A 17280-nucleotide genomic window follows, 5' to 3' on the forward strand; every position below is an offset into this window, starting at 1 on the left:
AACTGCTCAATTAAATCCAATTCCTTAATCATTAACATAGACACATGCAATGATTTCCGACTCAATGCATCAGCCACTACGTTTGCTTTACCCGGATGGTAATTCAAACCAAAGTCATAATCCTTCAGAAATTCTAACCATCTCCTCTGTCTCATATTCAGCTCTTTCTGATCAAACAAATACTTTAAACTTTTATGGTCACTGAAAACCTCAAATCTTGACCCGTACAAGTAATGCCTCCATAACTTCAGAATAAATACCACAGCTGCCAACTCTAAATCGTGTGTCGGATAGTTCCTCTCATGAACCTTCAGTTGTCTCGAAGCATAAGCTACAACCTGCTTATTCTGCATCAAAACACCACCCAAACCCAACAATGAAGCATCACAGTAAACCTCAAATGGTTCCGACGGACTTGGTAATATCAGAATAGGAGCAGTAGTCAACCTTCTCTTTAACTCTTGGAAACCTTCTTCACATTTTGAGTCCCAAACAAACGCTTGCCCCTTTCTAGTCAACATCGTCAACGGTAACGCCAACTTAGAAAATCCCTCAATGAATTTCCTATAATAACCTGCAAGTCCAAGAAAACTCCTTATCTCAGATACTGACTTCGGAGCTTCCCACTTAGATACCGCTTCTACCTTAGAAGGATCAACAGCAACACCACCTCTTGAAATCACATGACCAAGAAAACTAACCTCTTCTAACCAAAATTCACACTTAGACAGTTTAGCAAACAACTTCTTATCTCGTAGAACTCCTAAAACCACTCTCAAATGTTCAGCATGCCCTTCTTCAGATTTCGAATACACCAAAATATCGTCTATAAACACCACAACAAACTTGTCTAGGTACGGATGGAAAATCCTATTCATATACTCCATAAATACCCCAGGCGCATTAGTCACACCAAAAGGCATTACAGAATACTCATAATGTCCATACCTTGTTCTGAAAGCAGTCTTCTGAATATCCTCAGTTTTCACACGTATCTGATGATACCCCGATCTCAAATCTATTTTGCTGAACACACCCGCACCAACCTACTGATCCATCAAATCATCAATCCTCAGCAAAGGATACCGATTCTTGATCGTCACTTTATTCAGTTGCCTGTAGTCCACACACAGCCTCATAGTACCTTCTTTCTTCTTAACCAATAACACTGGTGCACCCCACGGTGACACACTCGGACGAATAAATTTCTTATCCAACGGATCTTCCAGCTGACTCTTCAATTCAGCTAACTCAACAACAGACATACGGTACGGAGCCATCGATATCGGCCTAGTACCAGGTACCAAATCAATCGAGAACTCAACTTCACGTTCTGGCGGTAATTCATTCACTTCTTTAGGAAACACATCAGGAAAATCACACACCACGGCTAGATCGCAAATCACCAGTTTATCTTTAGCCTCCAAAGTCGCTAACAGCATAAACAACTCTGCCCCATCTGCTACTGCCTCATTCACATGCCTTGCTGATAGAAACAAAGTTTTTCCTTCCTCAATCTCAGGAAAGATCACAGTCTTATCAAAACAGTTGATATAAACTCGGTTAAACACCAACCAGTTCATACCCAAGATAACATCAATCTGCACTAGTGGAAGACACACGAGGTCCATCCCAAAGTCTCTACCAAAAATACTCAAAGGACAATCTAAACAAACTGAAGTAGTAGTAACTGAACCCTTCGCAGGAGTATCAATCACCATACTCCCATGCATCTCAGATATCTCTAATTTAAGTTTCACAGCACAATCCAAAGATATAAAGGAATGAGTCGCACCTGTGTCAATAATAGCTACAAGAGGAAAGCCATTAATATAACACGTACCTCAGATCAAACGATCATCTGCAGAAGTCTCAGAACCCGATAAAGCAAAGACCTTGCCTCCCGACTGGTTCTCTTTCTTCGGCTTAGGACACTGTGGACTGATATGACCCACTTCTCCACAGTTGAAACAAGTCACAGTCTTCAACCGGCACTCTGCAGCCAAGTGACCACCTTTTCCACACTTGAAACACTTCTTCTCAGCACTGGTACATTCATGGACACGATGTCCAGCCTGACCACATCTATAACACTTAGCAGCATACTCAGTAACAGACCGATTGCCCTGCTTCAATTCTAAGAAATCTATCTCTTTATTTCCTCTGACATCCTCTGGAAAGTACTTCCTCAGGAATCTCTCTCTGAACACCGCCCAAGTGATCTTAGCACTCCCAGCAGCTTCCAACTAAGTGCGGGCAGCAACCCACCAATCATCTGCTTCCTCTGACAGCATATGCGTACCGAACCTGACCTTCTGGTTATCGGCACACTCAGTCACTCAGAAGATCCTCTCGATCTCCTTCAACCACTTCTGAGCACCATCTGGATCGTATGCTCCCTTGAACATTGGAGGATTGTTCTTCTGGAACTCACTCATTTGACGAGCAGCTCCCAGTCCCACAACATTCGGATTTCCTCCAAGTACTCCAGCTAGCATACCCAGAGCCTCAGCAATCGCAGCATCATCTCTACCTCTTCCAGCCATCTCTATTCTGAAAACCCAACAAGCTAAAACAATAAGAACTGATAGGGTTACACAACACCTATCACGTACAGGGAAACAGAATAATTACGACTCGACTCGACCGACTATGCTCTGATACCACTGATGTAACACCCTTCTAAAATACCCCAATATTTAATTAAAACAACAAAACATAATTCAGAGTAAATATGCAATTAAGGGTGTCACACTTGACACTTCACACCATTTTCCAAATAACTGGTCATACTCATTTGTTTATCAAAATAAAACATTGCACAATACGCAGCGGAATAAAATCCAACAATGAACAAAACATGTAACACATCACATGTAAAACTTGTTCAACAACCACAATTGAAAACAAAGTAAACATCCCGTCCCGATGTTACATCTACCAGAGCATGACCCACTAAGGAACTACACTAGACTCCAAGCACTAGCTTCTACTCAATCACTGCTCGTTACCTGAAACATAGTTGTAAGGGTGAGTTCCTCAATCGATATAATAAGCATTATAAAATATCATGTAATGCTAAGTAAATTAACACATTTCATCATCCAAATCAGATCACACATTCAGCAACGGCAACATCAACTCAAAATCATAATCATACTCAACCCAACACAAAACACACGTATAATATTGGAATACATCATTTCATATTATACACTATACATACATTATGCAATGAGACTCCATGCATGCGGTACCGACTATTCGTGAACATATAGTTCAACCTCACCGATCAAATCCAGATACGGCTACCAAGCTCACTAGTCCCACTCATTTGAGACCTAGTGACTCACATCACTAATTCCTCACCATGGGCATTAGCTACCACCCCAAGGGCTATGCTATGCACGCTAATCACCTAGCATGCAAACATCAACAATAATCCACAATGATTCACTCACTAATTCCTCACCATGGGAATTAGCTACCACCATAAAGGCCACAGTATGCACGCTATATCACCTAGCAATGCAAACATCAACAACAACTCACAATGGACATATGCTCACACTCTAAGCCATAAACAGTCCATCCACAATTGCATACATAATAGATATATTCACAACATTATGCACACCATCATACATCATCAGCCTATTTATCACGAAATCATATCATGTCAAATAATAAATCACAGTATTAGCACACTCTACTAATACCTATACTGCTCAAAACAACGGGAAATGATCCCTCCTATATCATACACCAATATAGGCCAATCCTCAATTGTACACAACAATTAAATATCATTTTTTTCACTTTCAAACAGTGTTAACCGGTTAACGCAACACAAAACACGCTTCCTGGCACATTTTAACAGTGTTAACCGGTTAACACCCTGGGTTAACCGGTTAACGCAAGACAGACAGCAATATTTCACAATTCATAACAGTGTTAACCGGTTAACACCCTGGGTTAACCGGTTAACGCAAGACAGAAAGCTGTTCCTGCGCTAACACGAAGCAGAATGCAGAATTCTCCGCATTTTCCGCCGTTGGAGGACTTCCGGACCTCCGATTCCAATTCCGTAAAAAGCTACACGTTCGGAAAATCACAACTCACCCAAATATAGATTCAATTACAGCTTTAACATAAATTATTCATCACAATTTTTCAGCACTCATCATCCCAATTAGGGTCAATTCAACGACTTATTACTACCCATTACATGTTAACCCATAATACCCATTAAACGACGATAAACCCCCCTTACCTGAGTTAATCCGGCAAATCTTCTTTGACCTTCAACAAATCGTGAATTCTCTTCTTGAACCCTAGCCTCTTCTTCTCCCTTTCTCAGTTTCTTCTCTTTTCTCCCAATGTTACGTGTTCTCTGCTTTCACGTAAAAAACCTTTTTACCAAATGGGACCTTATATATATTCCAACTTTAGTATTCCAATAATAATAATTCCAATAATATTCCAATAATAATCCAATTATTTAATTAAATTAATAAATATACTATTAACTTAAATTTATTAATTATCATATTTTTATCGGGGTGTTACACCTCTCCTCCGAGACGTGATTATGTTAGCTCTGGTGGGCGCTTTCTCGCTGCTCAATCCGAGGATCCCGAGACTGGGAACTTGCTATTAGGACGTCCTGTTGAGGGGAGTCAATGGAGGTCTTTTGTCCCGTAATAATACCAAACCTTCAGTGGTAAACGTATTATTCGCGACTGAAGGGCTGAAGCTGACGAACTTCTGTTCTTAGAACCTACTAGTGAGGGGCGGGCTAAATTCAGGAAACCTTAACCTCCAACCAACCCGGTTTTCTGGAGCAGAGTTTTGGTCTTGTATTATATTCCTCAGTGAATTTCTCTCTAGGTAGTGCAACCTGACAGATGTTCAAGTGGATCCTTCAATTCTGATTGATATGCCTTTGCATTGCATAACATCATCTGCATATTTGCATCCAACATCTCATGCTTATTCATATGCAGGGTATTCCCTTTTAAAACGGGGGTGCCTTAAAACTGAACAAGATGTGCATCGCATACCATGCATATTAACCCTTGTCTGTTTTGCAGGTGTCACCGCAGTGTCTAATGTTTGTTCCCTGTATCAGGCAGTTATTGGTCCCAAGCGAGTCCACAGGTACCCAACAAAGGAAAATCGTCCACAGCTAGCGATGGACCAAGTATATAAAGAGCTGGTTGATATGCGTGAAAGGATGGATCAGTTCATGACATTGATGACTGGTATGGCAGAAGGCCAGGAAAAGCTGAGGGAATTGGTTGAGCAACCGAGGCCCGATCCGGAGGTGGAGATACCAAATGCTGAGGGAAACCTTGGTAACCCTGGGAACGCTGATAACCCTGTGAACACTGGTAACGCGGGTAATGCAAATGCTGATGGAAACCCGGGTAATGTTGGCAACACAGGGAATGTTGGAAATGGTATTGGCGGAAGGTACAATGTGAATCCAGGAATTCGGATTAACGGGAGCCCCGTTACTGAAGATTATCAGTATGATCAATTTTCTTTGCACGACGAGGCCCTCGAAACCACTCGCCGTATGGATGAGCTTGCTGAGAAGCTCAAATCTTTGGAGTCTCAAAATTCCTTAGGCTTTGATGTCACAAATCTTGGTCTGGTTCAGGGAGTAAGGATTCCTCACAAGTTCAAACCCCCTACTTTTGAGAAATACAACGGGGCTTCTTGCCCACGCACTCATCTCCAATCTTATCTGGGAAGGTTGGGAGCTCACACAGAAGATGAAAAGCTGTGGATGTACTATTTTGAAGACAGTCTAACTGGAGCTTCTCGTGAATGGTATTCTCATTTGTCTCGTACTACCATCAAGAGCTGGAAAGACTTGGCAGAGGCTTTTGTCAAGCAATATCAATACAACCTGGACATGGCTCCAAATCGGACCTTGTTGCAAGGTATGTCTCAGACTGCCAAGGAAACCTTTAGAGAGTATGCTCAACCCCCTATGTCTGAAAGGGAGATGGTGGACATGTTCATGAACACTCTTCAAGGCAATTATATTGAGAGATTGGCTGCTTGTCCGTCAATCAGCTTTGCAGAAATAGTAATTGCTGGAGAAAGACAATAGTGCTGCCAACTCATCAGGTCCCAAGAGACCGTTTGCTGGTAACGGTCAGCGAAGAAAAGAAGGCGAGGCAAGCGTTGTGTATGCCGGTAGAGGCAGGGGTATAGGACGCCCTAGTTATTATCAAGATCAAGTGGCCGCAGTCACTATTCCAACACCTATTCCTCAACCGCAATATCATCCGCAACAACAACCCAGGTACAACAATCAACAACAAGGAGGTAATCCGGGTCAGCAGAGACACTATCAACAACGTCCAAGGCAGACGGACCGGGTCATCGAGCCAATCCCAATGCCTTATTCAGTATTACTTCCCAAGCTGACTGACATTAATCTGGTTACGTTGAGAACTCTGGCCCCACCAATCGATCCCAATAATTTGCCTAGAGGTTGTGATGTCAACGCCAGATGTGCTTTTCACTCCAACGCACCTGACCATACTACAGATAATTGCAAGGCTCTCCAGTTAAAGGTACAAGATTTGAGAGATGCCCAGGCTATCAATTTTGCTCCGGTGCCTAATGTTATCCAGAACCCGATGCCGGCTCACGGCGGGCAGAGGATTAATGCTGTTGATAGTGGGGAAACTTTGAATTTGGTTTCTGATGTGACTAAGGTGAAGACTTCGCTATCGGTGGTCAAAGACCGACTCTTGAAAGGACGGATTTTCCCGGGTTGTGGGGAAGAGTGCAGAAATTGTCAAGACGCCGAGAACGGATGTGAAAGTTTGAGAAGGGGTATTCAGCAACTGATAGATGAAGGTTGTCTTTAGTTCGATCAGGCCCGTCCAGTGAAGAATGATGTATCGATGGTGATGTTTTATTTCACTCCTGAAGAAATATATGTTCCCGAGAGACTCGCTCCGACAACAATATATTTCCCAGAAAGTACAGAACTAGCAGCGATGAACATCGAAAGTTCAACACCAGTTGCAATTTACTCTGACAGCCCTCAACCGACTTTGTTTGGTCCGATCACCATCACAATACCAGGACCCGTTCCGTATGAGAAAGACAGTGCTATCTGTAACACCCTTCTAGAATACCCCAAAAGTTTAATTAAAATAACAACATATATCAATCAGAGTAAATATGCAATTAAGGGTGTCACACAATTACTTCACACCATTCACCATGATAACTGTCATGCTCTTTTATTAATTCAAAACATAAAGCATTTGCACAATACGCAGCGGATAGAGATTAAATCAATCATGCAAAACATGTAGCATATTTCATGTAAACTGGTTCACAACCAACAATAAAACATTTAAAACATCCCATCCCGATGTTACATCTACCAGAGCATGACCCACTAAGGAACTACACTAGACTTCAAGCACTAGCTCCTACTCAATCACTGCTCGTTACCTGAAAAATAGTTGTAAGGGTGAGTTCCTCAATCGATATAATAAGCATTATAAAATATCATGCAATGTTAAGTAATTTAACACATTTCATCACCCTAATCATAACACACATTCAGTAACGGCATATCAACTCAAACATCATACTCAACACCAACATAAAGCACACGTATAATCTCAATTCATACTCAACACCAATACAAAACACACGTATAATATTGGAATACATCCATTCATATTATACGCCATACATACATTATGCAATGAGACTCCATGCATGCGGTACCGACTATTCATGAACATATAGTTCAACTTCACCGACCAAATCCAGGTACGGCTACCAAGCTCACTAGTCCCACTCATTTGAGACCTAGTGACTCACATAACTAATTCCTCACCATGGGAATTAGCTACCACCCCAAGGGCCATGCTATGCACGCTAAATCACCTAGCATGCAAACATCAACAACAATCCACAATAACTCATCACTAATTCCTCACCATGGGAATTAGCTACTGTTGGTGTAAGCCCTAGAGGCCAATACATTTTGGTACTTGTATCGAATAATAAAAGGCATTCTTATTATTATGGTTGATTAATAAAGTCCCTGGAATAGATAGTCCGTTTAATGTATTAAGTGTGACTTAATCATGAGAACACATTAAACATAAGGACATTATTCCTAAAGTATCCGTAGTCGAGCTTTAGTGTGAAGTGGGATAACATTAAAGCATTAAGACTATTATGTTTGTAGACTGATGATCACATCTCATGGATCATGGATAAAGAGTTATCAAGTCTTAAACATAGGTATGAATATTAAGAGTAATATTTATACCGGATTGACCCGCTATGAGAATACTATATAGAACGTTATGCAAAGTGTCATAAGTTATTCTCATGGTGATAATAGTGTATTCCACTCTTCGACCTGAAACCACTATTGATCCTAGATGTAGAGTCGAGTGCTTTATTGCTGATCCAACGTTGTCCGTAACTGGATAACCATAAAGACAGTTGATGGGTACTCCACAAAGCATGCTGAGGGACATGAGTGACCTAGATGGAATTTGCCCATCCTGCATAACAGGATAAATGTCTATGGGCCCAATATTGAACTGGACAAGGATGACACGGTCTATGCCTTGTGTTCAATATAGACATAAGGGCAAACGGGTAATTATACACATAATTATTATCACAGAAGGAATTGTCAGATCACATGACATTTTCGTGTCTTGGGTAGCAGTGATGTGTTGCTAGATACCGCTCACTGTTTATTATGTTAAATGCGTGATTTAATATAATTGCCAATCTCACGAAAACCTACAGGGTCACACACAAAGGACGGATTGATGAGAGATAGAGTAACTAAGGAATACCGTAAGGTACGGTGCCCTTAAGTGAATTATAGAACATTGTAAGGTACGTTGGACTTGAGTAGAATACGAAATATGGTAAGGTACCATGGGCTTAAGTGATTTTGGGCATATTATAAGATATGGGCCAAAATACACTTAAGTGGGCTTTTTAGCTTGAAGCCCACACAAGTGGTTCTATAAATAGAACCCTTGTGCAGAAGCAAAAAAATTTGTGGTTGCATTATTTTCGTTTTCTATCACTCTCTCTCTCTCACTCAAAACCTTCATTCGTACCAGCTAGCACTGAGATTGAAGGAACCTGTTCGTGTGGACTGAGTAGAGACGTTGTCATCGTTCAACGTTCGTGATTGCTTCGTGGATTAGCATCAAAGGTTTTGATCGTCACAAGAGATCTACACCAAAGGTTTCAACCGTCACAAGAGGTAAATATTCTATCACTGATCATGACCATTCGTAAGGATCTCTAAAGGAGAAATTTTAATTTCCGCTGCGCTTTGGGTCGCCAATTCTCCTTCAGTGGTATCAGAGCCACTTACGAAACCATGAATCAGATAGCTGTTTAATTTCTGTGTTAATATGATTAAAAGACAGAATAAATCAATTAATTAAAAGGGTAATTAAATTTGGCATCAAGAGTGTACGAGTTGGATGATTGATGTTGACTATGCTTCGGAATCCGACATTAGTATGGTGAAGCAGCGATACATCGATCGTCCATATGTTACGCAATTGAGACCGATTAACTTATATATGATATAAGTAATCCTAATGCAAAATACGGTATATGTGATATACTGTTTCTGTTTCGTTCATTCGAACACTAAATGATTGTTTTCCTTTGAGCGATCAATGGTCATTTGCTTCGGAATCCGACATTAGTATGGTGAAGCAATGACCTGTTGATCAATCATACTGAATCAACAATCGAGGTGTGTTTGACGGTCTGAAATTGGCGCATTAGGGTTGGTGACGGCGCAAGGGTTGTGCCGTCAATGAGTTGTGAATTTAGGGCTTTGGAAGAGGTCTGTAGACTGTTTCAAAGTTCTGTTATCTTGGCCGCGTGAAGCTCGTGTGACAAGCGTAACAAGATGGATGCGTGACGAGCGTAACAAGATGCGTAACGGTCGTAACAAGATGCGTGACGGTCGTAACACGCTGCGTGACGCCCATGACGGTCGTAACAAGGACGTGACGGTCATCACATGCCTAGTGTGATCGGTCGCCAAAATTTAATTTGGTTTTAATTAATTAAAGGAATTAAAATTTAATAATAACAATGTGTTTATTATTATTGCCTTGTGGTGATCAGTTATGGCCTTAGTTGTCCTTTATTTTGTTTTGGGTTTTTAAATACGACCTGCGTGTCGTGCCTCTCCTTTTGATCTCTTAATGTAACTTCTTTTCTCATCTCAATCCCTCGTATGTAAAACGAGTTTCTTCTGGAATGTAATGTTATGAAGAAAGAAAAGAAGACAATGTTATGAAGAAAGAGAAGATTTCAATATCAAAGGAGGACAACCTTGAAGATCAAAGGAGGACAACCTTGAAGATCTTGCTTGGAGAAGCTTAGATCGTTATTAGGTTAGCTTAGGTTCTCTCATTGGCTTGGGAGAACAATTGCGCTAGGGGCCATAACTGTTTCATTGTGTATGTATGTTGATGCATGTGAATGTATGTTGATGCATGTGAGAGACGATTTATATGATAAACAAGCCGGTGAGATCAGTACAATTGCAATTCCCTCAAAATTAAATATTAAGTTTATGTTTTCCAAGTTTTAACACTCATCAAGACTAGTAATGGATAATGTAGGTTTCGCCTACGCGAGGTGCATGATCTATATATTAGTAAGGTGCGATGGGATAATTGTAATATCCAACTGTTAAAACAATGGGTCAAACTTAACTAAACAAATTATAATAATATTATATGTGTTTGCTTTCCAAGTTTTAGCACTCATCAAGACTGGTATCGGATATGTAGGTTTCGCCTACGCGAGGTGCATGTTTTGTATTAGTCAAGGTGCGATGGGATAATTGTAATATCCAACTGCTAAAACGATGAGTCAAACTTAATTATAATTTTATTATATATGTTTAGAAGCAAGAGTTGGGAATAATCCATATGATGGATTGGAATAAGGAGTTATTCACCCAATTGAAATTTTCGAGAGTTGTATGAGATACAATTGGAAGGAGTTCCTACCTAAATAACCTAGTTTTGTGTAATCCGCCTACGCGGACTTAGAACGAAGTGAAATATGGATCTCGACCCACTAGAAAATCTTCCAACGGGATTTTCCGAATCAAATGATGAGGGTCATTTGTTTTGAGTAAAATAGTGGGAGCATATTTGATTAAAGGCCTAATTAAATATGTCAATGATACTTATATTTTCTTAATCCTTATGTAGATAACCATGACAGCAAACACCTCTAACAACATCTTGAGATCAATCCTTGATAAGGAAAAATTGTCTGGGACAAATTTTCTGGATTGACACCGAAACCTGAGGATTGTCCTCAAACATAATAGAAAGCTGTATGTCTTGGAGACACCTGTTCCTGAAGAGGAACCTCCTAGTTCTGCACCTAAGGCAGAAAGAGATGCTTATAAGAAGCATGTCGATGATGCCAATGAAACTGCTTGTCTCATGCTGGATGTCATGAACTCAGAGTTGCAAAAGCAACATGAGAACATGACAGCGTTCGATATGATCGAACACATGAAGATGCTATATCAAGAGCAAGCAAGGCATGAGAGGTTTGAAGTTTCAAAAACCCTTTTTTTTAAGGCAAGTTAGCTGAGGGAGCCCCTATAAGTCCCCATGTTCTAAAGATGATTGGGTATATGGAAAAGCTTGAAAGGTTGAGTTTTCCCCTCGGAAAGGAACTTGCGACTGATTTGGTCTTGCAATCGTTGCCAGATAGTTTCAGTCAATTTGTCCTAAATTTCAATATGATTGATATGGACAAATCTCTTCCTGAACTGCTCGCCATGTTAAGAACTGCCGAGCAGAATCTGAAGACAAAAGGGAAGTCCATTTTGATGATCGGAAATGGAAAGAGACAGAACAAAAGGCCCACCAGGCAGGGTGATAAAGGGAAGGGCAAGGAAGTTGCCAAACCCAGACCCACTGTTACTGTTTTGAAGCCTAGTGGAGGCATAGCAAAAGAAGGCACCTGCTTCCATTGCGGTAAGACCGGACACTGGAAGAGAAACTGCCCAAAGTACTTGGAAGATGACAAAATCTCCATTCACAGGAAAAGGTGAAAGAGCTAATGATCTTTTGGCCCTCATACATACTGATGTATGTGGACCACTGAACATTCCAGCCAGAGGAGGTTTTCAGTACTTCATCACATTTACTGATGATTTCAGTAGATATGGTTATGTGTATTTAATGAAACACAAATCAGAGTCCTTTGAAAAGTTCAAGGAATTCAAGAATGAAGTACAAAACCAACTAGGTAAGAATATTAAAACACTTCAATCAGATCGAGGTGGTGAATATTTAAGCCTAGAGTTTGATGACCATCTGAAAGAGTGTGGGATCCTATCCCAACTCACTCCTCCTGGAACACCCCAATGGAATGGTGTGTCTGAGAGAAGAAATCGAACCCTGTTAGACATGGTCCGATCCATGATGAGTCACGCCGATCTTCCAAACTCCATTTGGGGACATGCACTATTGACAGCAGCTTACACACTTAACCGTGTTCCATCCAAAAAGGTTGAGAAGACACCATATGAGATATGGAGTGGTAAGAAACCACATATGTCTTACATAAAGATTTGGGGTTGCGAGGTTTATGTGAAATGACAAGTTTCAACTAAGCTTGAGCCCAAATCTGACAAATGCTTATTTGTGGGGTATCCTAAAGAAACAAGAGGATATTATTTCTACAATCCTTCTGAGGGCAAAATGTTTGTCGCTCGAACCTGAGTTTTCCTAGAGAGGGATTTTATTTCCAAAGGAATCAGTGGGAGGAAAGTAGAACTTGAAGAAATTCAAGAATCACAAATTATCGATACACCTATGGAGGAATTAGAGCAGGAAACACAAGTGGTTGTGTAAGAGCAACCTGCTCAAGTAGAACAAGACCAACGTAGGTCAGGCAGGATACGTCACCTACCTGAGATATATGGATATCTGATCAAGGTGATGTATTACTCATGGATCAAGATGAGCCTGTGACCTACTTATGGAATCTTCGCCTTGATGAAACAGTAAAACTGTATGGATTCATCAAGAACGAAGATGAGCCTTGTGTCTACAAGAAGGTTAGTGGGAGCATGATCGTATTCATGGTATTATATGTAGATGACATATTACTTATTGGAAACGATATCCCTACCCTGCAACAAGCAAAGTCTTGGGTGGGGAAATGCTTATCTATGAAGGACCTAGGTGAAGCAGCCTATATATTAGGAATCAGAATCTATAGAGATAGATCATAAAATGCTTGGCCTAAGTCAGAGTACATAGACAAGGTGCTGAGACGCTTTAATATGAATGATTCCAATGGTTATGTGTTTTGCTGAAATGGTGGCGCTGTGAGCTTGAAAAGTTCAAAGCAAGATACAGTTGCTGAATCTACAACCGAGGCCGAGTATATTGCTGCCTCAAGTGCAGCAAAGGAAGCTGTTTGGATCAAAAAGTTCATTAGTGAACTTGGCATAGTCCCTAGCATTGTGGATCTCATTGGTCTCTATTATGATAACAATGGTGCTATCGCATAAGCTAAGGAGCCTAGATCTCACCGACGATCGAAACACATACTTAGACGTTGTGTGAGAATATGTAGAGTACCTACACTTGACAATATAGCTGACCCACTGACAAAGCCTCTTGCGCAGCAGAAGCATGATGGCCATACTAGATCAATGGGCATAAGGGGTATACCTGATTGGCTCTAGTGCTAGTGGGAGATTGTTGGTGTAAGCCCTAGAGGCCAATACATTTTGGTACTTGTATCGAATAATAAAAGGCATTCTCTTTATTATGGTTGATTAATAAAGTCCCTGGAATAGATAGTCCGTTTAATGTATTAAGTGTGACTTAATCATGAGAACACATTAAACATAAGGACATTATTCCTAAAGTATCCGTAGTCGAGCTTTAGTGTGAAGTGGGATAACATTAAAGCATTAAGACTATTATGTTTGTAGACTGATGATCACATCTCATGGATCATGGATAAAGAGTTATCAAGTCTTAAACATAGGTATGAATATTAAGAGTAATATTTATACCGGATTGACCCGCTATGAGAATACTATATAGAACGTTATGCAAAGTGTCATAAGTTATTCTCATGGTGATAATAGTGTATTCCACTCTTCGACCTGAAACCACTATGGATCCTAGATGTAGAGTCGAGTGCTTTATTGCTGATCCAACGTTGTCCGTAACTGGATAACCATAAAGACAGTTGATGGGTACTCCACAAAGCATGCTGAGGGACATGAGTGACCTAGATGGAATTTGCCCATCCTGCATAACAGGATAAATGTCTATGGGCCCAATATTGAACTGGACAAGGATGACACGGTCTATGCCTTGTGTTCAATATAGACATAAGGGCAAAAGGGTAATTATACACATAATTATTATCACAGAAGGAATTGTCAGATCACATGACATTTTCGTGTCTTGGGTAGCAGTGATGTGTTGCTAGATACCGCTCACTGTTTATTATGTTAAATGCGTGATTTAATATAATTGCCAACGTCACGAAAACCTACAGGGTCACACACAAAGGACGGATTGATGAGAGATAGAGTAACTAAGGAATACCGTAAGGTACGGTGCCCTTAAGTGAATTATAGAACATTGTAAGGTACGTTGGACTTGAGTAGAATACGAAATATGGTAAGGTACCATGGGCTTAAGTGATTTTGGGCATATTATAAGATATGGGCCAAAATACACTTAAGTGGGCTTTTTAGCTTGAAGCCCACACAAGTGGTTCTATAAATAGAACCCTTGTGCAGAAGCAAAAAAATTTGTGGTTGCATTATTTTCGTTTTCTATCACTCTCTCTCTCTCACTCAAAACCTTCATTCGTACCAGCTAGCACTGAGATTGAAGGAACCCGTTCGTGTGGACTGAGTAGAGACGTTGTCATCGTTCAACGTTCGTGATCGCTTCGTGGATTAGCATCAAAGGTTTTGATCGTCACAAGAGATCTACACCAAAGGTTTCAACCGTCACAAGAGGTAAATATTCTATCACTGATCATGACCATTCGTAAGGATCTCTAAAGGAGAAATTTTAATTTCCGCTGCGCTTTGGGTCGCCAATTCTCCTTCAGCTACCACCATAAAGGCCATACTATGCACGCTAAATCACCTAGCAATGCAACATCAACAATCGACAATGGACATATGCTCACACTTTAAGCCATAAATAGTCCATTCACAATAGCATACATAATTGATATATTCACAACATTATGCACACCATCATACATTATCAATACAATTATCACAGAATCATATTATGTCATGCCACATAATCAATCACAGTATTAGCACACTCTACTAATACCTACACTTCTCAAAACAACGGAAACGATCCCTACTATATCATACATCAGCTAAAATTACATTACTCAGCTGAACAACCAAAAACTGCACAACAACAGCACAGAAAAATCACAATTCTGCCCATACGCGTATTGCCTAGTCCCATACGCGTATGGCCCATTTCTCAGCCAATCCCATACGCGTATTATCTGCCTCATACGCGTATGCTACGCGTACCACTTCCTCATACGCGTACCAACAGAGACAAAACCACGTTCAAATCATCATCTTCCTCGTCCATACGCGTATTGCCTAGTGCCATACGTGTACCAGACCATCTCATACGCGTATTGCCTAGTGCCATACGCGTATGACCAGAAACTAGAATTCCAGATCTGCTATGGTTTTCTCTGCTACGAGATTCTCAGATCCAACCTTCCACATTCCAATTTTTACACAACATTCAATCATATGTCTAACACAGATCATACTCTATTCGATTTCGCAATTCTAACTTTATTACATCTAATTCCTACGAATTTCCTTCAATTATAATCCAAATTTCGTTCATCCAATATTTCACAAATTTCAGCATATATCATTCTAATCAGAGTCAAATCAATGGTTTATCACTACCCATTACATGTTAACCCATAATACCCATTAAACGAGGATAAACTCCCCTTACCTGAGTTAATCCGGCGAATCTTTAAGCTTCAAGCTTTTCTCTTCTCCAACCTTCTTCCTCTTGCTCTGTCTCTTTGCCCTTTTCCTCTTTTCAGCCGCTTCTCTGCTTTTCACGTGAAACCCTTTCTTTTCCAAATGGGACTCTTTTTCTTATTTCCAACTTATGTATATTTTCCAATAATTATTATTCCAATAATAATAATAATAATAATCCAATAGTTCCAATTATTTAATTAAATTAATAAATATAATATTAACTTAAATTAAATAAATATCTTATTTTTATCGGGGTGTTACAACTCTCCCCCACTAAAAGAGTTTTTCGTCCTCGAAAACATACCTCAAGCGAATAACTCCGGATAAGACTCCTTCATCTGACTCTCAAGTTCCCAAGTCACATTGCCACCTGCTGGTCCTCCCCAAGCTACCTTTACCAAAGCAATCTCTTTACCCCGCAACTGCTTCAACTCTCGATCCTCGATCCTCATAGGTGATGTTTCAACAGTCAGGTTATCTCTCACCTGTACATCATCTATTTGGACTACATGCGACGGATCAGGAATGTACCTCCTCAACTGAGACACATGAAAAACCTCATGCAAATCCGCAAGTGACGGTGGTAAAGCGATACGATAGGCTACCTCCCCTATCCTCTCCAAAATCTGATAAGGACCAATAAATCGAGGTGTCAACTTCTTCGACTTCAAAGCTCGACCAACCCCAGTTATCGGAGTAACACGAAGAAACACATGATCTCCCTCTTGAAACTCAAGTGACTTCCTCCTCTTGTCGTGATAACTCTTCTGACGACTCTGAGAAATCCTCATCTTCTCCTGAATCATCTTAATCTTTTCCGTAGTTTGTTGAACAATCTCCGGTCCAACCACCGCACTCTCACCGTGCTCATACCAACATAAAGGTGTCCGACATCTCCTACCATACAAAGCTTCAAACGGTGCCATACCAATGCTCGAATGAAAACTATTGTTGTGGGTAAACTCAATCAAAGGTAAATAACAATCCCAAGCACCTCCCTTTTCTAAAACACAAGCCCTCAAAAGATCCTCCAGTGACTGAATCGTCCTCTCAGTCTGACCATTAGTCTGCGGATGATATGCAGAACTCAATCTCAGCTTAGTTCCCAAAGCCCTCTGCAAACCTTCCCAGAACTTCGATGTAAATCTAGGATCTCG

The sequence above is a fragment of the Lathyrus oleraceus genome, chromosome 3, assembly GCF_024323335.1.
Source record: "Lathyrus oleraceus cultivar Zhongwan6 chromosome 3, CAAS_Psat_ZW6_1.0, whole genome shotgun sequence".
Classification (NCBI taxonomy): domain Eukaryota; kingdom Viridiplantae; phylum Streptophyta; class Magnoliopsida; order Fabales; family Fabaceae; genus Lathyrus; species Lathyrus oleraceus.